This window comes from Ovis aries, chromosome 19 (genome assembly GCF_016772045.2).
Source record: "Ovis aries strain OAR_USU_Benz2616 breed Rambouillet chromosome 19, ARS-UI_Ramb_v3.0, whole genome shotgun sequence".
In the NCBI taxonomy this organism is placed as follows: Eukaryota; Metazoa; Chordata; class Mammalia; order Artiodactyla; family Bovidae; genus Ovis; species Ovis aries.
The window spans coordinates 6,050,250-6,077,831 of record NC_056072.1 but is presented as its reverse complement, the minus strand read 5'-3'; the positions used below and the strand labels follow the sequence as shown (position 1 = coordinate 6,077,831).

General features: G+C 43.3%; 1 long non-coding RNA gene across 1 annotated transcript; it reads left to right on the top strand.

Moving 5' to 3' along the window:
• Window positions 1-129: 129 nt before the first annotated feature.
• On the top strand, window positions 130-19,821 carry LOC132658201 (uncharacterized). Its single transcript, XR_009597482.1, has 2 exons — window positions 130-327; window positions 784-19,821. It is a non-coding gene; the product is annotated as an uncharacterized LOC132658201 (long non-coding RNA).
• Window positions 19,822-27,582: the final 7,761 nt, after the last annotated feature.

The following is a 27,582-nucleotide window of genomic DNA, read 5'->3' as shown; positions in this document are numbered from 1 at the left end:
CGCGGGCCGGCGAGGCGCTCACAGGCTCTCCGCGGTCGTCACTTTTAACCCGCTTTGCGCTGAGCGCCCAACACGTGACTGGGCGCGCAGGCGCTCTGCCCTAGTGCCCGGCGCGTAGGTCGGGCGCGCAGAACTCGGCCGCCCCTAGGCGCCCGCACTTGGCGCGTCAAGTGAACCGCCCGCGGCAGCGCTCAGATTCCGTTCTGCGAGCTGCGACCGCCGCCTGCCTTAGAGGTCGAGCGCGAGGACACGTTTGCGGGCGCTGGAAATTCGTTGGAACCGGCGGAGAAGCCCCTAGCGCGGAAAGGACCACGTGGGGCAAGTGAAGTGCGACTTTCTCCGGCGTTTTTCACTTCTTGTATTTTCCTGAATGCAGAGATAACGTTGATTCTCTGGAAATGTGGGCAAATGTAGGAAATCGTTGTTAACGGTTCCGTATATTCCATCAGTCGAGTGAAACTTTCTGTGGACTTTCAGCTATTACCCAATCCTGTTTTTAGCAGGTGGTAGCGAATTACGGATTCCTGTATACGAATTTTTGCACGTCTAGGTTGTAGTTTTACATCTTTCTCCCCATTTACCCACTCCCCTGCTCCCCAAAAGAAAGTGCTACAGGGTAGACTAAACTCAAAGCAAAATGAGTTTAAATATAAGTGAGGTAATTAAGTTTTATTGAAACTATATTTCAATAAAAATTTGCGTATATATAGTAAGACTAGAAGTGCTGTGATATGAGCTAAATGAACAAGTATCGTTAAAGGCTGCTCTTTATTTTTTTTTTAGACGCTGCTCTTTAAAACAACTGGATCCAGCTACGTAATCTTAGCCCACTAAGTGATTAACTTTTCTCTCCTTTCCTTACAATAATAAGTAAATAAATAGTCTCATTAAAGAACGAAAATGTTTCCAGAAATAAACTTTCCCACCAACGACTTAACAGCCATTTATTAAACATCCAAATTTTAATGAAAATTATGATAGAATATTAACTGAGTCCTGTTGTACCAGAATTCTAGGTAACATGCTCTTTGTCAGAGCTCTAACCTATGCAAACATGCCAGCATTTAGAGAACTTGCGCCTACGATGAACCCAGGTTCTATCAGCCTAAAGTAAATTGTTTTTATTTTAATTTATTTGGATAATCTCTATTTATTGCCTTTTGTGTAGATGCTGCCTATTCAGTTGTGCATTTTCTTCTTTTGCTTCCTTTTTGTTGTTTAATGGCCAGAGCCCTGGTCTGAAAAGTAACAAGTCTTGGTTCTGGTCCCACTTTGTTGCTTACTAGCCATGTAACACTGGACAAGTCATATGCAAGTGGTTGCCCTTTCTACTCTTCAAGTCAATTGTTAATATCAAATTAGACCACTTACCTGGAAATATTTTGAACATTTATTAAGGTACATACACAAATACAGAGTATCCGTGAGGGTAAAAGCAGCAGGGAAAACTGTTATTCTTGATCTTCACTTACTCACTCACTCACTCACAGACTCCCTTATTCATTGAATGAGTCTGCAACACTCTTTATCAAACCCCAAATCTGAAAGAGATAGGAATACAGACCACCTGACCTGCCTCTTGAGAAATCTGTATGCAGGTCAGGAAGCAACAGTTAGAACTGGACATGGAACAACAGACTGGTTCCAAATAGGAAAAGGAGTATGTCAAGGCTGTATATTGTTACCCTGCTTATTTAACTTCTATGCAGAGTACATCATGAGAAATGCTGGACTGGAAGAAACACAAGCTGGAATCAAGATTGCCGGGAGAAATACCAGTCACCTCAGATATGCAGATGACACCACCCTTATGGAAGAAAGTGAAGAGGAGCTGAAAAGCCTCTTGATGAAAGTGAAAGAGGAGAGTGAAAAAGTTGGCTTAAAGCTCAACATTCAGAAAACGAAGATCATGGCATCCGGTCCCATCACTTCATGGCAAATAGATGGGGAAACAATGGAAACAGTGTCAGACTTTATTTTTGGGGGCTCCAAAATCACTGCAGATGGTGACTGCAGCCATGAAATGAAAAGACGCTTACTCCTTGGAAGAAAAGTTATGACCCTACCTAGATAGCATATTCAAAAGCAGAGACATTACTTTGCTGACTAAGGTTCGTCTAGTCAAGGCTATGGTTTTTCCTATGGTCATGTATGGATGTGAGAGTTGGACTGTGAAGAAGGCTGAATGCTGAAGAATTGATGCTTTTGAACTGTGGTGTTGGAGAAGACTCTTGAGAGTCCCTTGGACTGTAAGGAGATCCAACCGGTCCATTCTGAAGGAGATAGCCCTGGGATTTCTTTGGAAGGAATGATGGTAAAGCTGAAACTCCAGTACTTTGGCCACCTCATGTGAAGAGTTGACTCACTGGAAAAGACTCTGATGCTGGGAGGGATTGGGGGCAGGAGGAGAAGGGGATGACAGAGGATGAGATGGCTGGATGGTATCACGGACTCGATGGACGTGAGTCTGAGTGAACTCCAGGAGTTGGTGATGAACAGGGACGCCTGGCGTGCTGCGATTCATGGGGTTGCAGAGAGTCGGGCACGACTGAGCAACTGAACTGAAACCTTCTATGCTAACTTGTTGTTCAGTCTCTTAAGTTGTGTCCAACGCTTTGCAACCCCGTGAACTGAAGCACACCAGGCTTCCCTGTCCTTCACTATCTCTCTGAGTTTTCTCAAACTCATATCCATTGAGTCAGTGATGCCATCCTACCATCTCATCCTCTGTTGCCCCCTTCTCTTGCCCTCAATATGTTCCAGCATTAGAGTCTTTTCCAATAGCTCAGCTCTTCACGTCAGGTGGCCAAGTATTGGAGCTTCAGCGCCAGCCCTTCCAATGAATATTCAGGGTTGATTTCCTTCAGGTTGGTTGACTGGTTGATATCCTTGCTGTCTGAGGGATTCTTAAGAGTCTTCTCCAGCACTACTGTTTAGAAGCATCAATTCTTTGGTGTTCAGCCTTCTTCATGATCCAATTTTAACATCTGTACTTGACTACTGAAAAACCCGTAGCTTTGACTATATGGACCTTTGTCAACGAAGTGATCTCTCTGCTTTTTAATACACTGTCTAGGTTTGTCATAGCTATTCTTCCAAGGAGCAAGCATCTTTTAATTTCTTCGCTGCACTCACCATCCACATTGTCTTTGGAGCCCAAGAAACCAATTTCATACAAATCTTAATTTACTTTAAAAATTAATCAAGTGTTTACTTACTGAGCATTGATTATACTGAAAGCTTCATGCCCTTCCTGGGGCTTATATCAGAACACCTTTATGCCAAGCTTTATGTGGACCATGGGACGTAAGAGGGAACATGAGGGATGTGGTTCCAGCCCTAGGGATGTGGACATTGACTAAACCATCACATTACTAAGTACCAAAAATGGAGTGTGACAAATACAGTGGAAGGGAGATACAGGGGGGATTTGATCCACACAAGATAAAACCTTACCCTGAGGAGGCAGCACTAGAGCTGAGGTCTGGAGGTAAGAGTGAATGGACCAGGGGAAGAAGGATGGAAATAATTATCCAGAGAAGCACAGGCAGAGAAGCCCTCAGTGGGGCTAGGGAGACAAGTACAAGGAACCCAGAAAAGGACCAGTATGGCCACAACACAGATAGTAGATAGGAGCTGAAGAAAAGGCCAGATGGTGTGGATTATGGTAAGAGGTGTTTTTTTCTTTTTTTCTTTTGTAGCCAAAGAGTAATAGGAAGCCATGAAGAGCTTTAAGTAGGATGTAGTATGTGTGAAATGGGGTGAGAAAGATGATCAGGTGTGTGTTTTGAAATGATTACTGGTATGCAATGTGGAAAGAACTTTGGAAGGGAGAACCAGTGAGAAATCTCATCAAGCTACGTGTGCCAACATCTGATATTTCAGAGGTTACTTCCGAGAGGAATGCATTACTGAAGAACCACGAAGGAACCCATAGAAATAAATTGCAATAAGGTTAATTCTCAGTTTCCAGCTCACCAACATAGAAAAAATAGTTTCCAGTTTGCGCATGAAGCTTGGGTGTATTGTTTTGTCTGTCTGCACTTCTTGATCTTACGAGGTGCTTATAACATCCTCACTGAGTTCGAATCTCCGGGGAGTTAGACAGTCAGCTGTAAGCCATGCAGTGTGATTAGTGGAGTGGTGATACATCAGGAGCAGAGAGTGCCCAGTTCCACCACAGGGCTTCTGAGGAGGGCAAATGTTTGAGATGAAACTTGAGTAAAAATTCACTAGACACACCAGGAAGAGGGATGGGGGAGGGCAGGATTTCAAACAGGAACAAGGAAGTCCTTGGAAGGAAGACTCGAAGCTCAGTGTTAATGAAGGTGTGTTGGAAGATGAGGCTGCAAAGGAAGTAAGAACCATATTATCAAGGGTTTGTCTGCCTTGTTGAGGAGTTGCGGCGTTACCTTTCAACCAGCTGGGAGTCATCAGAGCATTTAGGACAACAGCAAAACCATCAGACTTGGTTGATGCAAAAAAAAAAAAAAAAGGTTTGATGTGAAGAGTGTTGAGGGTGGGATCCAAAGAGGAAGAACTAGATTAGAGAGGTGTCAAGAGAGCAGAATCCAGAAACTGATGGTGGAAGTCAGAGTTGAGTTGAGTCTGAGGTGGAGGCAGTGTCACAGAAACGGGGAGCACAAGAGACAAGGCACAGATTTGGAGGGAAGATGATCAGATCAGCTTTGGACATGTTATCAGACTCTTGAGGACATCCTAAATGTAGACAAAGAGATCCATCCAGGCACATGGATAAAGAGATCTGGGGACTTCCCTGGTGGTGCAGTGGCTAAGACTCCCTACTTCTAATGCAGGGGGCCCAGGTTCAATCCCTGGTCAGGGGCTAGATCCTGCGTGCCACAACTAAAGATCCTGCGTGCCACAGCTAAGACCCGGCACAGGACTTCCCTGGTTGTCTGGTGGTTAAGAATTCGCTGCCAAGGCACGGTACATGGGTTCAATCCCTGTTCTGGGAAAATTCCACATGCCGGGGGGCAACTAAGCCCATGCACCACAACTACTGAAGCCTGGACACCCTAGAGCCTGTGCTTTTCAACAAGAGAAGACATATCAATGAGAAGCCAGCACTTAACTACAACTAGAGAGTAGCCCCCACTTACCACAACTGGAGAAAGCCCATGTGCAGCGAAGACCCAGCGCAGCCAAAAAATAATAATATATTTTAAACAAAGACCCAGCACAACCAAATATTTTTTAAAAAAGAGGAAGAGAGAGATTTGTTGCTCAAGAAGAAGAGGTTATCTAGGGATAAAGGTTGGGCCATTGATAAAATGTTGGTGGAACCAAGTTTAGAAAGAATGAGAAAGGGATTGAGGACAGAACCCTAAGGAACTCCCAAATTAAGATGAAAACTGAGCCTGCAAGGGAGGTGAGACAGGAGCCAAGGAGATGGAAGAATGAGCAGAGAGGGTGATGTCCCAGCAGCTCCACGGAGAAAGAGGAACAGAGGGAGGCCGGCACTGGCAGAGAGAGTAGAGCCGTGCAGTGTGGCCCCACGGGAAAGTGTGCCGTGTTTGTTAACCAGGAGCTGGTCAGTTACCTTTCACAAGGCTGGTGTGGGGAAGCGGTGAGGAGCAGGAACCAGATGGCAGTGAACGAAGTGGGGAGGGAAGCAAAGGGTACAGGGGCGGGGCCTGTAAACTACCCTTTTCTAGAAGTCTGGCTTAGAAAGCGCACGGAGGATCAAGCCAGGCCAAGAAAAGACAAAGTGACTAATCCTCAGTGCCTGGCTCTTCCGCTGTAGGCAAGATTTAAGTGATGATTCTGTGTCTCATGAGAGGCCCAGGTCTCAGAGAAGGTTTCCTCCTTTCTAGAGGAACAGAACCAGCACGACCAACACTCCTCTACTGGACACGCCACAGTCTGGCATTGAATTGGCATTTATAAATCTTTGTTGACTGAGGAACTCTTGACTCTTACATCATCCCATGTTGATAAGTATCAGTCAGAGGACCTGATGGTGACCTGTAGCCCCAGAGAGGAGAGGGAAGCAGAGAGGGAGAGATGTGGGAGAAAAGTGATGAGTTTGTGAACTCCCAGAAGCAGAGATAGCTGGTGGTGTAGAGCACAGGCTCTGGAGACAGCCTACTGGAGATCAAACCCCGGCTCGACTTCTGAGTCATGTGGCTTTTGGCCCATTTCTTCACCTCTGTGTGCTTTGGTCTCCTCCTCTTCAAAGCGGGGATAAGGGTTAGCACCTTCCACTTAGAGTCCTGCGCTGTGTGCTTAGTCATTCAGTCATGTCCAACTCTGCGACCCTATAGATTGTAGCCTGCCAGGCTCCTCTGTCCATGGGATTCTCCAGGCAAGAATACTGGAGTGGGTTGCCATTTCCTTCTCCAGGGGAAATTCCTGACCCAGGGATTGAACCCAGGTCTCCTGCATTGCAGTCAGACTCTTAACCAACTGAGCTACAAGGGAAGCCCCCACTTAGGGTCCTACTGAGGAATAAAGGTGGAGAAGGCGATGGCACCCCACTCCAGTACTCATGCCTGGAAAATCCCATGGACAGAGGAGCCTGGTAGGCTTCTGTCCATGGGGTCGCTGAGTCAGACATGACTGAGTGACTTCACTTTCACTTTTCACTTTCATGCATTGGAGAAGGAAATGGCAACCCACTCCAGTGGGCTGCCGTCTGAGGGTCACACAGAGTCGGACATGACTGAAGCGACTTAGCAGCAGCAGAGGAATAAAGGAAACAATCCAGGACAACTTGGACCAACACCTGGCACAACGGAAGCATACAATCCACGTTGGTTTTTGGCACTATTACCGGGACTGTTGTGTCTAGAATGATGACAGATAGACTGTGAGACTTACTTCTGTGGATCTCCTAAAAAGAATCCCCAATGACCTGAGTCCATCTGAACACTTCTCCATTTCTTTAAACTAGAAAGTGCCTGCCTCAAATCAACCACCACCTACGAATGCTGTTTCACGGAAATATCTCCTGGATAAACTAGCGGGCAGCAAGGTGGCAAGAAAATCTCAGAGACTGGGTGTAGTAGACAACCTCTAGTGATCCTTGACGTCTGGTGTTCATACCCTGTGATCCCCTCCACTAGGTGTGGGCTGGATCGAGTGACTCACTTCTAAGCAACAGAATACAGCAAAAGTAATGGGTTGTCACTTCCAAACTAGGTTTAGGGCTTCTCGGGTGGCCCAGTGATTAAGAATCTGCCTGCCAATGCAGGGGATGTGATCCAGGAAGATCTCACATAGAACTAAACCCGCACGCCACAATTATTAAACCTGCGCTCGAAACCAGGAGCTTTCCTTGGTGGCTCAGACAGTAAAGAATCTGCCGCAATGTGGGAGACCTGGGTTCGATCCCTGGCTTGGGAAGATCTCCTGGAGAAGGGAATGGTTACCTCCTCTAGTATTCTTGTCTGGAGAATTCCGTGGACAGAGGAGCCTGGCAAGATACAGTCCATGGGATCACAAAGAGTCAGACATGACTGAACAACTAACACTGGAGCCCGAGGCTATTGAAGCCTGAGAGCCCTAGAGCCCGTGCTCTGCAACAGGAGAAGGCACCGCAATGAGACGCCCGTGAACCACAACTAGAGCATAGCCCCCGCCTGCCGTAACTAGAGAAAAGCCCGCAAGGTAACAAAGACCCAGCACAGCCAAAAATAAACATTAATTGTAAAAATCAGGTTATAAATAACTAGTCTCATCTCCTTCCCCTCCTCCTCCCTTCCCCCTCCCCTCTCCTCTCTGCCTCCCCCCTTTTCTCCTCCTCTTTTTCCATCTCCTCCTTCTTCTCTCCCCTCCCAGGAAACTGAACAATGATATAATGAGGAGTACCGTAAAGGGGCCCTGTGTAGCATGGAACTATTTTCTCTGGCCTGCAGCCTGTGAGGACCTGAGGCTGCCAACAGCCACAAGAGTTTGCTTAGCAGCAGATACCTTCACAGCCCAGGCCTGAGATGACTGCAGCCTATGGAAGCATCCTGAGCCAGATTTCTGATTCACAGAAACTGTGAGATAATACATGTGTATTGTTTTAAGCCTTGTGTAATTTGCTACACAGCTATGGATAAACTAACCCAGAGGAAATACAGAGTGACAAGGTTATCAGGATTTTTCTCATAAGTTTTCTAACAATGTACCTAAATAACCTGCAAATATGAAAAGAAAACATTTGATCACCCAAACAATTTCTAAGGCACACTTATCCCATAAGATTCTTTGGGAGAAAACAAAAAAGGTTTCCTAGTTGAAAAAATAGACATGGGGACTTCCCTGGTGGTCCAGTGGTTAAGAATCCACCTGCCAGTGCAGGGGAACCAGTTCGTTCCATCCCTGGTCTGGGAAAAGCCCATGTGCTGCAAAGAGTAACTAAGCCCGTGCGCTGCAACAAGAGAAGCCACAGCAATGGGAAGCCCATGCACCGCAATGAAGAGTAGTCCTCACTTGCCACAACTAGAGAAAGCCTGCGAGCAGCAACAGAGACCCAGCGCAGCACCCCCCGCCCCCCCAGGAAAAAACCAACAGCGTTTATTTTCCCCTTGGGAACTTGTGATCAATACTGCCACACTCAATGCTCTGGAAATTTTGCAATAACTTGAGTTTACCCTGCACTGCCTAAGCCTATTTGACCCTAGGACCTCTTTGCCTCATGATACCCATTAAGAGGCTGTGAAACACCTAGTCCTCAGACATAGTTTGGGGAACAGCATGAGATTAAAGTTGATATTTCAACTTCGGCTCTAGATCTTGAAGAGCCTTCCATATGGAAGAGCCCTGGACGGGCAGCTGAGAGCTGGATCCCGGATCAGGTCTTGACAGTAAGTCAAGTGACCTTAGCAGCTCCCTGAAGCTGCCCACAGTTCAGTTCAGTTGCTCAGTCGTGTCCGATTCTTTGTGACCCCATGAACTGCAGTATGCCAGGCCTCCCTGTCCACCAATTCCTAGAGTTCACCCAAACCCATGTCCATTGAGTTGGTGATGCCATCCAGCCATCTCATCCTCTGTCATCGCCTTCTCCTCCTGCCACAATCTTTCCCAGCATCAGGGTCTTTTCCAATGAGTCAGCTCTTCCCATCAGGTGGCCAAAGTACCGGAGTTTCAGCTTCAACATCAGTCCTTCCAATGAACACCCAGGACTGATCTCCTTTAGGATTGACTGGTTGGATCTCCTTGCAGTCCAAGGGACTCTCAAGAGTCTTCTCCAACACCACAGTTCAAAAGCATCAATTCTTTGATGTTCAGCTTTCTTTATAGTTCAACTCTCACATCCATACATAACCACTGGAAAAACCATAGCCTTGACTAGACAGACCTTTATTGACAAAGAAATGTCTCTGCTTTTCAGTATGCTGTCTAGGTTGGTCATAACTTTCCTTCCAAGGAGTAAGTGTCTTTTAATTTCATGGCTGCAGTCACCATCTGCAGTGATTTTGGAGCCCCCCAAAATAAAGTCACACTGTTTCCACTGTTTCCCCATCATTTGCCATGAAGTGATGGGACCAGATGCCATGATCTTCGTTTTCTGAATGTTGAGCTTTAAGCCAACTTTTTCACTCTCCTCTTTCACTTTCATCAAGAGGCTGTTTAGTTCTTCTTCACTTTCTGCCATAAGGGTGGTGTCATCTGCATATCTGAGATTATTGATATTTCTCCTGGCAATCGTGATTCCAGCTTGTGCTTCCTCCAGCCCAGCGTTTCTCATGATGTACTCTGCATAGAAGTTAAATAAACAGGGTGACAATATACAGCCTTGACATATTCCTTTTCCTATTTGGAACCAATCTGTTGTTCCATGTCCAGTTCTAACTGTTGCTTCCTGACCTGCATACAGGTTTCTCAAGAGGCATGTCAGCCGCCCACAGGAACCTGTCAAATAACTAGAGCAGCAGAATTAACTCTCCACAGCCCTGCAAGGTTGGTTTTTATTCTCTTGACTGCTGCTTCACCATTGTAAAATAGCTGCTGCAGCTCCAGACATCATGTCAGCATTTGAAGCAGAATGTTAAGGGAACAGGAAGTGTCAATCATGTGTGTCTTCCCTTTATAAGGAAAACAAAGTTCTCCCAGATATTAACTTACCTTCTCTTAGGTCGTTGGCAAGAACCCACTACCCACCCCGCCACCCCACTGTGAGCACCTTGACTTTCTATTGCCCCAGGGCCACTGTGTCACTTCTTTGGGCATATCTGGTCTTGTGGAGAGTTCAAGCAAAAATCCTAAAATTGAGTTTTAGTGAGTCTGATTGGCCTGTCTTTGATCAAGTGCCAATTCCTGACCAAATACCTTGGCTAAGAGGATAAGAAATACTCTGTGATACACAGTGAGGGGGCTGTGTTCCAGTAAAACAATTTATCACAACCTGTTGGATCAGATTTGGCCTGCACGTTGTAGTTTGCCATCTCCTGTACTACAGTATTCCTCATCCCCGAAATGATGGACACTGGAGAGCCTGATTTATCACTTACTACTACTATTATTACTATCATTACTATTACTGAATGCTTTACAGAGGTAGTAGAGTTACGTGAAGACTCTGCCTCCCTTCCTTTGTCCTGAAGCCAAATTCCTTCACTTTTCTCCCTGTAGGTAATCATTTTTATTATTTCCTTTTGTATTCTTTCAGCATTCTTTATGAAAAGGCAAGCACATATATTTTCTTATTTTTCCATCCTTTTTACATGCTTGACACACTTTTCTCTATCTTAATTATTTTTTCTAAATATTTATCTTCACCATCTTTCCACATCAGTTCATAGAGAAAATTTTCATTCCTTTTTACAGCTGCATAATATTCCATAGAATATGGATGTAGCATATTAATTTAATCAGTAACTCACTGGTGGGCGTTTGAGTTGCTTTCAATTTTATGCCACTACAAACAAGGACAAAATGAATAGATTATAAAGAAGTAATTTTCCCCAAGTATGTTGATTGGATAAACTTATGGAAATTTGTAATATCTATAATTTCAGTAGATAAATTGTGCATTGTATCGGCTCGAATCAATTGCCTTACCAGAGTGTGAGAGACCCACCTTCCAGGGCTCATCAACAATGTACACTGAGAAAGGGTTGGCTTGGGAACTTCCCTGGTGGTCCAGTGGCTAAGACGGCATGCTGCCAATGCAGGGGACCTGAATTTGACCCCTGGTTGGGGAACTAGATCCTGAATGCTGCAAATAAAGATCCTTCATGCCACAACTAAGACCCAGCACAACCAAATAAATAAAAGAAACAGTTGTCTTTTTGCCAACTAGTGAGATGCAAACTCATGGTTTTAATTTGTATTTCCCTTATGAGTAAAGCTTAAGGGTACCTGATTTTATGTTTAAGGCAATCTTTTCACATCCTCAATGAGGCAGAGTTGCCAGCATTGATTGTGTATCTTTAAGCATACTTTTCAGGGTAGTAGCTCCAATATTATGGAAACCATTAACATGTATAGTTTTATTTGCTGGTTGCTCAGAAAATGAGGTCATATACATTGAATTCATGCAAACCTGTTCCTAAAAAAATTCCCAAACTCTTTTACTGTTTAATTTAGCATATCCTGTAGATTATCTACTCTAGATCATGTACTTTATGAAAAGTACCTTTGAAGTAATGAAGGGATTTTTTATGGTGCATTAAGAAATTCAGGTAGAGTATTTCTGAAGATAAAGTAACTGCTAGAAAATGCCTCCTCTGATAGAAAGATGGTTGTTTCATTTTATTTTAATGTCAGGAAGTTTTGTGCTTTCCTGATATGTAGCTAAATTGTGCACCTCTTCCTGAGAGCCTTATAGGAGCAGACAAGTAAATAGGTTACTTTCAGTTCAGTTCAGTTCAGTCGCTCAGTCATGCCCGACTCTTTGCAACCCCATGGACTGCAGCATGCCAGGCCTCCCTGTCCATCACCAGCTCCCAGAGTTCACTCAAACTCATATCCGTTGAGTTGGTGATGCCATCCAACCATCTCATCCTCTGTCGTCCCATTCTCTGCCTGCCTTCAATCTTTCCCAGCATCAGGGTCTTTTCAAATGACTCAGCTCTTCACATCAGGTGGCCAAAAGATTGGAGTTTCAGCTTCAGCATCAGTCCTTCCGATGAATATTCAGGACTCATTTTCTTTAGGATGGACTGGTTGGATCTCCTTACAGTCCAAGAGACTCTCAAGAGTCTTCAACACCACAGTTCAAAAGCATCAGTTCTTTGGTGCTCACCTTTCTTTATAGTCCAGCTCTCACATCCATACATGACTACTGGAAAAACCATAAACTTGACTAGACAGACCTTTGTTGGCAAAGTAATGTCTCTGCTTTTAAATATGCTGTCTAGGTTAGTAAATAATATATTTTTTAAATATATTTCAGTTACAGTCATAGTGATCTAATGTACTGCAATCACCCGTTCCTATACACTGAGGATTTTTTAATATAAATTGTAAAGTGATCACAGAATCAATAACTGCATTATTTGTAAAAGATTGTGTTAAATTATATTCTAATGTTAAAAAAGTTTGGGCTTCCCAAGTGGCGCAGTGGTAAAGAATCTGTCTGCAAATGCAAGGGACGCAGGAGAGGTGGGTCCAACCCCTGGGTTGGGAAGATCCTCTGAAGGAAGAAGTGGCAATGCATTCCAGTATTCTTGCCTAGGAAATGCCACGGACAGAGGAGCCTGGCAGGCTACAGTCCATGGGGTCACAAAAGAGTCGGACACGGCGGAATGACTGAACACCACAAACACACACTCACAGACACACACACACACATGCATAAAATAAGTCAGAGTGAAGTTCAAAATTTATATAATATGAAGATACTGTTTATTTCATCCTATAGGTATCCAGAAAGCAGGAAAACTTGACATAAGGGCTTTGTTCTTACTGAACCAGAGAATTTAATATATATTAGAGAATTTAAAATATATTGAGCTTTAGAATTTATGTATTCATTTTTTAAAATCTCCCCACTTCTTTCTACTGTAAATTGTTCATGTCTCAAATATTTAATTTTAAAGTTAGATACAATAACTATTTTGCTAAAGAAATATCTTCCCCTTCATAACTATACAAAACAAACTCATTTACTAAGAAATTAGAAGAGATTTTGTTGGTTATTAAATTAGTGACATAATGAAGAATGGAAGGCACATTAGCTGGAAGTTGTAAAATTGAAAACTATGTTATAATTTGGATAATAAAAATAAAATTAAAAGGAGCTGAAGGGATATATTAATTGTAAAAATATTCTGAATACCTAAAGCATTATACATGCATGTACGATCGGGGTGTTCATTTTATTTCTGATAGTGTGGATTTCTTAGCCTCTCTTAGTTTTCAAAGAACAGATGTATTTGGGTTCCGGGTAGTGGAATTTATTGAAAGGATGCACAGAGGAAGAAAAGAGAGACAGGAAGACCCCTCCACAGCTGGCACAGCCAGACCGCAAAGAAAACAATAAGTTGTTTTGGGCTGCACAGCAATTCTGGTGTCTCAACACAGCTCCGCTGGGCCAGTTGCATGACTGGTCATCTTCCTTACACCCTGTCCATGTGCTGACGCCATTATTCTGTCTCGGTTCCCATTGTGACTGCTTTCCTGTCTTCACTCTTTAACACACTCACTGTTCTTGTTCTCAAAGCCTCTTCCTCAGGCTCCCTTGTGGCTCCCGTTCCTCTGGGGCTTAGTGCCCTCTCTCTCTCTCTCTTTTTAATTTCTTCTTTAATTGAAGGATAATTGCTTCACAGAATTGTGTTGGTTTCTGCCATACATCAACAGGAATCAACCATACACAAAACCATATGTCCCCTCCCTCTTGAACCGCCCTCCTGCCTCCCACCCCGTCCCACCCCTCTAGGTTGTTACACAGCCCCGTTTGAGCTCCCCAAGTCATACAGCAAATTCCCATTGCAGTGCCCTCTCTTGAACATCTTTCTGCTTTTCATGAAATCTTTGCACATCCATTTTAGATCCGTTTTCCCAGAAAAAGCCCCTGAGATGAGCTTGTGTGTGACTTACTGAGGAAGTGCCCTCAGGAGAAATTGTCAAGGGAGGGAGAGGTCAAGGAAAGGGAAAAACCCCAATAAGGATGCAGCTAGGATAAAAAAAAAAAAGACCTGAATGCACAGGCAGCAGGCAAGCAAAGCTGTAAGCTAAAGGTGAAGCGCTGGTGGAAGGATGTCACCAAGAGACTGACGGTCAGCAACTGTGTTCCAGACAGAGTGAGTGTGTGTTTGATGAAACACCAAGAACGTCAGCACTTTATCCTTGGGCCATGTGGTAGGGCCAGGAATGCTGTCCTTGATGTAGGATAACCTGAACATGTCCATGGAGTTTTGAAGTACGACTTTTGATCCAAATAAGAATGCAGGAATTGGATGGGGCCCACATGCTGTCATGGGCTTCCCTGGTGGCTCAGCAGTAAAGAATCTGCCTGTCAATGCAGGAAATGCGGGTTTGATCCCTGGGTTGGTAAGATCCCCTGGAGAAGGAAATGGCAATCCACTTCAGTATGCTTGCCTGGAAAATCCCATGGACAGAGGAGCCTGGCAGGCTACAATCTATGGGATCGCAGAGTTGGACATGACTGAGCAACTAAGCACACAGCACAGGACTCTAAGTGGAAGGTGCTAACCCTTATCCACGCTTTGAAGAGGAGGAGACCAAGGCACACAGAGGTGAAGAAATGGGCCAAAGGCCACATGACTCAGAAGTCGAGCTGGGGTTTGATCTCCAGCAGGCTGTCTCCAGTCCATTCTAGAGGAAATCAGTCCTGAATATTCATTGGAAGGACTGATGCTGAAGCTGAAACTGATGTGAAGAATTGATTCGTTTGAAAATTCAGACCCTGATGCTGGGAAAGATTGAAGGCAGGAGAAGGGGACGACAGAGGATGAGATGGCTGGATGGCATCACCAACGTGATGGACGTGAATTTGAGTGAACTCCGGGAGATGGTGACGGACAGGGAGGACTGGTGTGCTGCAGTTATGGGGTCGCAAAGAGTCGGACACAACTGAGTGACTGAAATGAACTGAACTGAACTGATGGTCTGCAAGACATTTGTCTATGGAAAACAGCTTAGACACTCCAGTAGGCAGAAAAGTCTGACCATAACCTTGCATACTTGAAGACACAGCCTGTGTTCCTCCTGCTGAATCCCTGTGTGACTGCACGCGTCGTTACGGACTGAACTGTGTCTCCGCAAGTCACACGGTGAAGCCCTCATCCCCCATGCGACTGTGTCTGCAGACAGGGCCTTCAAGGAAGTGATCAAGATTACATGACAGCCCAGGGGTAGGAATTAACTCCAGTATGACCAGTGGCCTTACAAGAAGGGGGAGAGACACCAATACTGTCTCTCTCTCTGTCCTTTGCACTCAGAGGAAAGGCCATGTGAGGACGCAGCGAGAAAGCAGCCTCTGCCACCCAAAGAGAGCGATCTCACCAAAACCAGCCCCTCTGTCACCTTGATCTTAGATTTCCAGTCTCCAGAACCATGAGAAAATAAATGGAAGTTGTTTTTTTAGCTACCCAGTTTGTGATACTCTATTTGGGAAGCCAGAGTTGATCACAACCTAGCTGATCAATATATTTTTCCTTAAGTGACTTTCTCTCCTCTAGCATATTCACATAAAAAAACTAAAATTACAGGATCTTAAACTTAGAACACAACTAAGGTGTATTCCTCACTCATAGTTCACAGCCCAATGGGCTCGTGGAGGGTCATGCGATTACTCACAGACGGGCTAACTGAGGCTTTACCAACCTTTAGCAACAGCATCTAGACCACAGTGGTTTCCTCCATCACCATGGAGGTGAACAGAGACCCAAAGGACCACCATAGGACTGAAGAATTAAAATTTTCCGTCCAGAGATAGCCTGCATCACTTGTACTTTCCACCTATGCCAGAACTAACCACATGGCTTTAAATGTTACCAGGGGCTTAGAACATTCAGGGGAACCCTTGGTTATCCAATGAGCAGCAAACTTCACGACTAGAGAAAATAAAAACTCTTCCTGACTATAAAATAGGTAATGTGTCCATTAGACCCTAATGTTTTGGGGGTCTGGGGAGATGTTTTGTCTTGATATCTTTCACTGTTTTTTATTTCTTGTTTTTCTTTAATTGCCAAGTCCTTTTTCTTTAAATTTTATTTTTATTTACTTATTCGGCTGGGCCTAGTCTTAGCTGTGGCATGCAGGATCTTTAGTTGCGAAATGTGAACTCTTAGCGGCAGCATGGCAGATCTAGTTCCCTGATCAGGGATCAAACCCAGGCCCCCTGCATTGGGAGCTCAGGCTTAGCCACTGGACCACGAAAGTAGTCCCTTGCCAATTCCTTATTTTATTTTTTGACCATGCCATGGGTCTTGTGCAATTTAGTTCCCCAACTAGGAACTGAACCTGAGCCCTTGGCAGTGAGAATGCAGAGTCCTAACCGCTGGACCACCAGGGAATCCTCTTATTTTACTGTTTTAATGTACTAGTTGCAAATGATTTCTCTTCTAGTAATGGAGTGATTAAGAGTGGGGGCCTTAGAACCAGACTTCCTGAGTTCGTATCCTGGCTCTTTTTATGGGCCGTGTACCCTTGGGTGAATTACTGAGTCTCTCTGTGTATCCGTTTTGTCCATTTATTAAAGGGAATAATAATGGTATTAATAATAGGGTCTATATAACAAGATTGTCAAGATTAAATGAGTTTGTTGAAGTGAAGCCTGAGGACTGAGTTTCATACAGTGGGTGCTCAATAAACCTTGTCATTATTTTTCCTGAACCACTTTGCTTTTCACTGAAGAAAACTATTCTTCAGCTGCAGCGTCTAACTTCAGCCGGAGCTTGTGGACACATGTGCACTGGGTCACAAAGAGAAACCACATAAGAGGGAATAACAGCTCAAACCTCAAGCCACTCTTGGAAAAACAGCTCAAAGGTCATGTTCAGTTGAAAGTGGTTGGGCTGTGTGGTCTTCAGCAGCAAAAGCAAGGGTGTGTGCGTCCAAAGTACAGAATGCCAAGCAGAGAGATACTGGACAAACCACACATGAAATTCAGTCTGGAGAGTCCATTCTCGTGTAGCCTTTACATAACATAATGTGCTCAGACAGGGTCTTGGTATTTAAAAAATTTTTAATCTATATTTTGAAGTATAGTTGATTTACAATCTTAGTTTCTGCTGTACAGCAAAGTGATTTAATTATATATAAATATATACATTGTTTTTAATGTTCTTTCCGATTATGATTTATCACAGGATACTGAAGATAGTTCCCTGTGCTATACAGTAGGACCTTGTTGTTCATCCATTCAAATATAATGGTTTGCATCTGTTAATCCCAAACTACCAACCCATCCCTTCACTCTCTGTGAGTCTGTTTCTGTTTTGTACGGAAGTTCACTTGCCGTAGTTTAGATTCCACAGAGACGTGATATCACACGGCATTTGTCTGGCTTACTTCACTTGGTATGATCATCTCTAGCTCCGTCTATATTGCTGCTAGGCAGCATTTCATTCTTTTTCACGGCAGGGTAATATTTCATAAATAGTGCTGTTATGACATTGGGGTACATGTATCATTTTGAATTATACTTTTAAACAGAGTCTTACATATACATGAATCAAGAATTAAAAATAGACTAAAAAACAGATTTCATTTAACTTACTCTCATTTCACACACACACATGAAATCTATTCAGTCTCTCCTTGGCTACTGAGACTAGATAACATTCCAGAAAACCCCAGTACTTCTTGAACTTTTCTTTCTTCTTTTCTGGACAGTCTCTGTGGGGAATGTATTTTCCCAGGGACTCTGTGCAGGATTCACCAGCACGATTACATCTTCCAGCCCTCACCAGGGACATGAGACTGAAATCCGGCTCCCAGGAGTTTGCCTGACCTGCCAGTGCAGCCTTCTCTCATCTGCCAGTGTCTCCTGGATGCACTTAACTCCCTTTCATTTCACCGCTGAGAACCCAGACATTTTTGAGAATGAAATCTTATTCAGGTATACCAAGAAATCGGAAGCCTTAACTTTAAAACTAAATTGATTTCTGCTTGAATTCACGTTTTTCTTTCCCTACCTCGAGAGCACTCATTAAGTGTCTGTAAACTTACTGTGTCACATAGATAAGGAAAACACTCAAGACTCTAAGTGCACTTTAAAATTTACTTTAAAAAAGTAAGCAGTTTTGAAAGAAGACATTTAAGTCTCCTTCACTGTACATTATTTAACAAAAATCATGAACTGCTATTAGTAACTTCCGTGAGTATACTGAGGATGTTAATTTAGTTCTTTCCTATTTCCCCCTATTCATCTTTGTGCACTTTGAATAAAAGACATTTATTTTATACTCTACATATAATTATGGTTTTGTGCCCCTGCATTAGTAGTAGGGAATGCCTTGTTCCACTTCAACTTCAAAAGAAGAGGTTTTATAGTTTTAGAGAAATAAATAAGCATCTTAAAGGCAGAGCATGTCAGCCCAGTTTACACAGTAAACACTGACCGGATTTTGTTGAGAGTAAGATCTACACAGGATAGAGAGTGAAGTAAGTCAGAAAGAGAAAAAAACAAATATCATACATTAACACATATGAGTGAAATCTAGAAAAATGGTATAGATGATCTTGTATGCAAAGGAGAAAGAGAGACATTGACATAGAGAACAAATGTATGAAGACCAAGGGGGAAGGAGAGGATGGGAAGAATTGGGAGGTTGAGACACTATATACTATTGACATATATTCTACATAGAGTATATATATATACACTATTGATGCTATGTATAAAATAGATAACTAATGAGAGCCTACATATAGCACAGGGAACTCTGCTGAAGCTCTGTGGTGACCTAAATGGGGAAGAAATCCAAAACAGAAGTGATATAGGTATATGTATAGCTGATTCACTTTGATATACAATACAAACTAACATAACAGTGTAAAGCAACTACAAGCCAATAAAAGTAGTTTAAAAAAAAGACCTACACAGGAATTCAGAACACTCAGAGAAAGTGGCAAGAAATAGCCCTGAGAGGTCTCAATAAGTTTAAGAGGTTTTTAACTTTGCAGACCAAGATAAATGTAAGGAACATATTCAATGAATATTTATGCTCCTCTCCACCAGGTACAAGACATTTCCACCAAGTCAATGGCACATTTATTATTCTTGTTTTGTTTGGGTTCAGGTTGAGCTATTTATTTTCCAAACAATAGGCTGTAAGAATGAATTCTGTTCTCTCTTTCTTTCTTCTGTTTTTTTGATAACTGTTTCTGGTTCTCCACATTAATTCCCTTTGCCAAGTGTATACATGATCTATATTTTAAAAAGTGACTTGCTTTCTGAAAACCACAAAAACACTAATTCAAAAAGATACAGGCCTCCCAATGTTCATTGCAGCACCATTTACAATCGCCATGATGTGGAAGCAACCTAAGTGTCCACCAACAGATGAAGGGATAAGAAAGATGTGGTATGTATCTACAATGGAATATTAGCCTTGAAAGGAATGAAATTTTGCCATTTGTAGCAACATGGATGGACCTGGAGGGCATTATGCTAAGTGAATTAAGTCAGATAAAGACAAATACTGTATGATATTTTGCACTTGTGTGCAGAATCTAAAAAATACAACACAGTGAATATAATAAAACAGAAGCAGACTCATAGATACAGAGTGCAAATTAGTGGTTACCAGTGGGAAGGGAGGAGGGATAATATAGGGGTGGGGAAATGGGAGGCACAAACTCTTGGTGTAGCATAAGCCCAAGGATATATTGTACAACATGGGGAATGTAGCCAATATTTTGTAATAATTATAAATGGAAAGTAACCTTTAAAAATTGTATGCGTGAGTGCTAAGTCTCTTAAGTCGTGTCCAACTCTGTGTGACCCCATGGACTGTAGCGCACCAGGCTCCTCTGTCCATGGGACTCTCCAGGCAAGAATATTGGAGTGGGTTGCCATGGCCTCCTCCAGGGCGTCTTCCCGACCCAGGGATCAAACCAACATCTCTTATATCTCCTGGACTGACAGGCTGGTTCTTTACCACTAAAGCCACAGGAAAAAATCACTAAAAAATTTAAATGACTTCCTCTGAAGTAATAAAACATGCTTGAGGTCAAGAAAGTAAAACATCTTAGGCGCATTTTACCCTAGGCTGAGATGCCATTGTATAGATTTAAGTAGAGGAAAGTGATGAATTCTGGATTGACTCTGAGCACTGTACAACTAAAAAAGAAGTGGAGGTGGGTTTTGTGTTTAAAATTTAAAAACACATCAGGTACCTTTGTTTCTCTTATCTTGGTAGTTCCTTTCAACCTTCCTTAGAAATTTCAAACCATGTGAGAAAGAGATGTGAAGAGAGAGCAAAAGGTGAAGAAAGGAAAGAAAAGAAGTGATGTAGTTATGGAGAGACAGAAGCAAGAGAGGCTTCTCGGGAGCAGGGAGAGTAGGGGAAGGATCTCATATAAATGTTGTTTTCAAATAATCGTAGTAAATAAGAATAAAAGCACAGCTAACTCTAGCTGTGATAGATCAACGGGCTGAAAGTAAGAGGTCTGCGTGCTGAGGGAAGCAAAGCAGCTCAGCTGTTGACACAGCCAAGCCTGTGCAGCAGGGGAAGCTGAGCATCAGATGGGGAACCGTTGTATCCCACTGTCCATAGCTTGCTTTTCCACCTTGGTCAGCATTTTGTTATTTTTCTACTACTGCTAATAGGCAGAATCAAAGCTTGTTTTTCAAAAATGGGCACAATAAAGGACAGAAATGATATGAACCTAACAGAAGCAGAAGATATTAAAAAGAGGTGGCAAGAATACACAGAATAACTATATAAAAAAGGTCTTCACGACCCAGATAATCACAATGGTATGATCACGCACCTAGAGCCAGACACCCTGGAATGCAAAGTCAAGTGGGCCTTAGGAAGCATCACCATGCACAAAGCTAGTGGAGGTGATGGAATTCCAGTTGAGCTGTTTCAAATCCTAAAACACGATGCTGTGACAGTGCTGCACTCAATATGCCAGCAAATTTGGAAAACTCAGCAGTGGCCCCAGGACTGGAAAAGGTCGGTTTTCATTCCAATCCCAAAGAAAGGCAATGCCAAAGATGTTCAAACTACCAAACAAGTGCACTCATCTCACACGCTAGCAAAGTAATGCTCAAAATTCTCCAAGCCAGGCTTCAACAGTATGTGAACCATGAACTTCCAGATGTTCAAGCTGGATTTAGAAAAGGTAGAGGAACCAAAGTTCAAATTGCCTATATCCACTGGATCATCGAAAAGCAAGAGAGTTCCAGAAAAACATCTACTTCTGCTTTATTGACTATGCCAAAGCCTTTGACTGTGTGGATCACAACAAACTCTGGAAAATTCTTCAAGAGATGGGAATACCAGACTACCTGACCTGCCTCTTGAGAAATCTGTATGCAGGTCAGGAAACAACATTTAGAACTGGACATGGAACAACAGGGAAATGAGTATGTCAAGGCTGTATATTGTCACCCTGCTTATTTAACTTATATGCAGAGTACATTATGAGAAACGCTGGACTGGATAAAGCACAAGCTGGAATCAAGATTGCCAGGAGGAATATCAATAACCTCAGATATGCAGATGACACCACCCTTATGGCAGAAAGTGAAGAGGAACTAAAAAGCCTCTTGATGAAAGGGAAAGAAGAGAGTGAAAAAGTTGGCTTAAAACTCAACATTCAGAAAACAAAGATCATGGCATCCGGTCCCATCACTTCATGGCAAATAGATGGGGAAACAGTGACACACTTTATTTTTTGGGGGGCTCTAAAATCACTGCAGATGGTGACTGCAGCCATGAAATTAAAAGACGCTTGCTCTTTGGAAGAAAAGCTATGACCAACCTAGACAGCATATTAAAAAGCAGAGACATTACTTTGTCAACAAAGGTCCGTCTAGTCAAGGTTATGGTTTTTCCAGTGGTCATGTATGGATGTGAGAGTTGGACTGTGAAGAAAGCTGAGCGCGGAAGAATTGATGCTTTTGAACTGTGTTGTTGGAGAAGACTCTTGAGAGTCCCTTGGACTGCAAGGAGATCCAACCAGTCAATCCTAAAGGAAATAAGTCCTGAATGTTCATCGGAAGGATTGATGCTGAAGCTGAAACTCTAGTCTTTCGGCCACCTGATGTGAAGAGCTGACTCATTTGAAAAGACCCTGATGCTGGGAAGGATTGAGGGCCGGAGGAGAAGGGGACGATAGAGGATGAGATGGTTGGATGGCATCACCGACTTGACGGATATGAGTTTGAGTATATTCCGGGATTTGGAGATGGACAGGGAAGCCTGGCATGCTGCAGTCCATGGGTTGCAATGAGTTGGACACGGCTGAGCAACTGAACTGAACTGATTAGTGTACTTCTAAATTTATTTGTATGTATTTATTTCAAATTATAGTTGACTGACAATATCATGTTAGTTTCAGTATACAGTCAAGTGTTTCAGTTATATACACACTCACATCTGTTCATTTTCAGATTCTTTTCTCTTACAGGTTATTACAGAATATTGAGTATAGTTACCCGTGTATTTGTCTTTATTTTTAAATTTTTTATCTGGAGATTCCAGAAGTGTACCAAACAGAGTTCCTATATGCTCTTTATTCAGCTTCCCCTATTGCTAGCATCTTACATAACCATAGTGCAATGATTAAAACTGAGAAATAAGCTCATTTGTACCATTTTTAAAGATTTCACATATAAGTGATATGATATTTGTTTTTCTCTGACTCATTTCACTAAGTATGACAATCGCTAGGTACATCCATGTTGCTGCAAATGATAATATTTTTTCTTTTTTTATGGCTGAGTGGTATTCTCTTATGGAGAAGGAAATGGCAACCCACGCCAGTATTCTTGCCTAGAGAATCTTGTGGACAGAGGAGCCTGGTGGGCTGCTGTCCATAGCGTTGCAGTCGGACATGACTAAAGCGATGTGGCATGCACGCATGCATTGGAGAAGGAAATGGCAACCCACGCCAGTCTTCCTGTCTGGAGAATCCCAGGGACGGGGGAGCCTGGTGGGCTGCCGTCTGTGGGGTCGCAATGACTGAAGCACCTTAGCAGCAGCAGCAGCATTCTCTTATAAGTACATTTACCTGCTGCATAGCACAGGGAACTCTTCTCTCAGTACTCGGTAGGGACCTATATGGGAAAAGAATTGTTTGAAAGAACAGATATATGTATACATACAACTGATTCACTTTGATATACAGCAGAACTTAACATTTTAAATCAACTATAGTCCAATAAAAGTTAAAAAAAAGAACAACATTGGCGCTTGATTATTACTGCTGCTGTTAAGGTGCTTCAGTCGTGTCTGACTCTGCAACCCCATAGACGGCAGCCCACCAGGCTCCCCCGTCCCTGGGATTCTTCAGGCAAGAACACTGGAGTGGGTTGCCATTTCCTTCTCCAACGCAGGAAAGTGAAAAGTGAAAGTGAAGTCGCTCAGTCGTGTCCGACTCTTAGCGACCCCATGGACTGCAGCCCACGAGCCCCTCCGTCCATGGGATTTTCCAGGCAAGAGTACTAGAGACTTTGAATTTCACCAGTTTTTCTATGACTGTTCTTGGTCTGTTTTAGAATCCTGTGTTGCATTTAGTTGTTGTATTAGTCAGTGTTGTGTACTGAATATGTCTCCTCACTCCAAATCCATATAGTGAAACCCTAACCCCCATTATGATGGAATTTGGAAATAGGGCCTTTGGGATGTGCTTAGATCATGGTGGGTAGAGCCCGAGGTAGGATTATGTAAGAAGAGACGAGGGACTAAGCTTTCCTTCTACATGAGAGAATGTGGTGAGAAGTTAGCCGTCTGCCACTTGAGGGTCCTCACTAGAATCCAACCATGATGGCACTATGCTCTGGGACTTCCAGCCCTGACAACTGTGAGAAATAAATTTCTGTTGTTAATAAGTTGCCCAGTTATGGTATTTTGTTATTGCAGCTTGAGTTGATTAAGATAGCTATCTAATGTGGCAGAACAAATTGCCATAAACTCAGCAGCTAAAAACAATACATTAATTATTTCATAGTTTTTTGTGGGTTATGGTTTCAGGCATAGATTCACTGGGTTCTCTGCGAAGGGTCTCACAAAGCTGTGATCCAGGTGTGAGCTGGGCTGACGTTTGAAGGCTAGAATGGGAAGAATCTGCTTCCGAGCTCACTCAGGTGTTGGCAGAATTTATTTCCCTGAGACTGTAGGACTGGGGGCCCTGGCTTCTTGCTGGCTGACGGCTACTCTCAGCCTGTGGGTGGGTCTCCCAAATGGCCACTTGCTTCTGCAAAGGTGGCTGGAAGAACTCTCTCAAGCGGGTCTGCCAGCAGCATGGAGCCTTATCTAACATGACACCATCACAGGGACGATGACATCCATCACCACTGCCAGATTCTGTTGTCAGAAACAGCCAAGGTGGGAGGCGGGGTGGTGCCACAGTTACCGCCAGGGGGTGGGGATCATGATCATTCCCCCGGACGTGGTCCTCCATGGTGGTCACACATCTTACCTGTGGCAATTACACAGGCCTCTTGTCCTTCAGAACCTTGGCGCTTTAGAATACTCTGTGGCAATTACACAGGCCTCTTGTCCTTCAGAACCTTGGCGCTTTAGAATACTGGGCTGCTTTTATTGATGTATGTACTTTTGACCACTGTGGGTTTTTTTTTTATTACAATTATGTATTTATTTTAATTGGAGGCTAATTGCTTTACAATATAGTAGTGGTTTTTGCCACATTGGCGTGAATCAGCCAAGACGGTAAAGACGCCCCTATATGTGAGACCACTGTGTTTCTATCAATTACTAAAATGTTTTTCTTAGATAACTGGGGACAGACATATACATGTCATTTACCCTCCCTGCAAACTTTAGCCTATGAATCATCACATGTCTCTTGTCTCTGCCCCTCTGTTTTCATTTCCTGAGAGATGCTGGAGAAGAGACATAGCAAGCATAAGAGACCACCTCAAGAAATCATGGGCAGACAGAGAAAAGCAAGCATCATATGACATTGCTTTTATGTGGAATCTAAAAAAATGGTACAAATGAACTTATGAGCTTAATTACAAAACAGAAATGAGTCACAGATGTAGAAAACAAATTTATGGCAGGGGGATAAACTGGGAGATTGGGGTTGACACATACACAGTGCTGCTGCTGCTGCTGCTGCTGAGTCGCTTCAGATAATATATTATCCATCTTATAATTAATAAGTATCCACTGTATAGCACAGGGTACTTACTCAATGTTCTGTAATAACCTATAAGGGGAAAGAATCTGAATAAAAAGATGAATATGTAAATATAAGTGAATCACTTTGCTGTATACCTGAAACTAACACACTGTTGTAGATCAACTATATTTCAATTAAAAAAAAAAGAGGTAACAGATTAGCTATTAAAGGTTGTGAGCCTAGAGGAATGATCACATCTTTGATAGAAATCAGAAAATTAAGGGGAAGATTCTGGGTTGGGAAGCATGCTGCTGCTGCTGCTACTGCTAAACCCCTTCAGTCGTGTCTGACCCTGTGTGACCCCATAGACAGCAGCCCACCAGACTCCCCCAACCCTGGGATTCTCCAGGCAAGAACACTGGAGTGGGTTGCCATTTCCTTCTCCAGTGCATGAGAGTGAAAAGTGAAAGTGAATACGCTCAGTCGTGTGCGACTTTTAGCAACCCCATGGACTGCAGCCTACCAGGCTCCTCCATCCATGGGAGTCTCCAGGCAAGAGTACTGGAATGGGGTGCCATTATACTGAACATTTATTGCTTGCCCTCTGGAAACCTTGATGAATCTTAGCCAAAGTGATACAGATGGAGAGAACGGCACCCCAACTTTAGTGGCAGGTGTGGCTGCGAAACCTTTCAGAGCCCTGGGTTTCAGCGATCAGCTCAGGGATTGGCCCATGCTGATCAGAGCCATGCAGATGCTCAGCTGCATCTTCTCAGAGCTTTCGAGGAAGAGGCAGTATTCTGCAGAGTATCCTGCAGAGCTTTACCCCACGGGAGATAAGCCTGGATCTGCGGTAAGCATTCTGCCATGCATGTTAATTAATATTAGGTTTTGCTCAGAGACAGAACCCTCACATTTACAATAATTTAAATAAAATACAGGTGTATTTTTTCTTACATGAATGAAGTCTGCAGTAAGCAATTCAGGGAGGCTGTGTGGTGGCTCCATGGCCAGCAGAGTGTGGTTTCTCTCTTGCTCTGTCATTCCTGATAACACGGATGGTTCCAGACAGATGCTTGAGTTTTCAGGCTGTAGGGGAAAGGGAGATGGTGAAGAGGGATCCATCAAGGACAACTTTCTGAAAATTGCTCATGACGCTTCTTCCACTTGTGTGCCATTGGCCACACTACCATGCTTAACTGCAACAGAGGTATGGAAATGTGGTCTTTACCTCAGGAGGCTGTTCCCAGCCACAGGTGAGAGGTTTTATGATAAAGGAAGCAAAGGGGAAACAGCTGTGGGTTGACAATGAGCTTTCTCTGCTCTCCCTCCGCCAATGGAGAGACTGACTGTAAATAGAGTCTGCTCTGAAGGAGCAGAGTTGAAAGATGAGACTAAATCAATCTTGTCCCAGTGATAGCTTTGAATCCCTGGATCAAGCTGTACCTGAAGCCAAAATACCCCTGCTACTTAAGCTAATAACTCTCCCTTCTTTCCTGATTCCCTCGCTTCTTCATTCCTTCATTTCTGTTTTTCTTCCTTCTTTCTCATTCTCTGTTTTAACTGAAATAAAATCTCAACTGGTACAGAAAGGAGGATTTCCCCCAAACAGCATATAAGATCACCTTATTTCTTTGTTCTCTCAAGCTCTCTGTTCCCCTCACAGTTACTCAGAAAGGCAACTGAATTTTCCCTTGTGTCTCCTAAGGGTCAAATTATGCATCTCATGCTCTATTTCCTTTCAACCTAAAGGAAAGGGAGCTGTTGATGTTTCTTAGAACTTGCCTTTTTTGGGATTGGATTAAAAATTTAAAAATATGTTGGCTTGTAAATCTCTACTAAGACTCATAAGCTGTAAATCTCAGCTCAACCTATTCTAGGTATTTTTACTTATTTTTAGCAAATGTTCCTTGGAATTCTTTCCCTATTTAGTAAAAACTCCTCTGTCCAATATCTTGGCTGCATACCCATGTCCTCTTCCTCAATTCTGACTTTTATTAACGTTAATAGCATCTGTGAGAATTAGAGCTTAATGGATTGCTTTCTGTTGATCTGAGAACCCTGCCATAATAGATCTTGTTTGAAAGGATTCCCAACAGTTAGTTGGTCAGCAATCCAGCCTTTTTTTTTAAACTAACTTTGCTGCTGCTGCTAAGTCGCGTCAGTCGTGTCTGACTCTGTGCGACCTCACAGACAGCAGCCCACCAGGTTCCCCCGTCCCTGGGATTCTCCAGGCAAGAACACTGGAGTGGGCTGCCATTTCCTTCTCCAATGCGTGAAAGTGAAGTCGCTCAGTCGTGTCCGACTCTTAGCTACCTCATGGACTGTAGCCTACCAGGTTCCTCTGTCCATGGGATTCTCCAGGCAAGAGTACTGGAGTGGGTTGTCATTGCC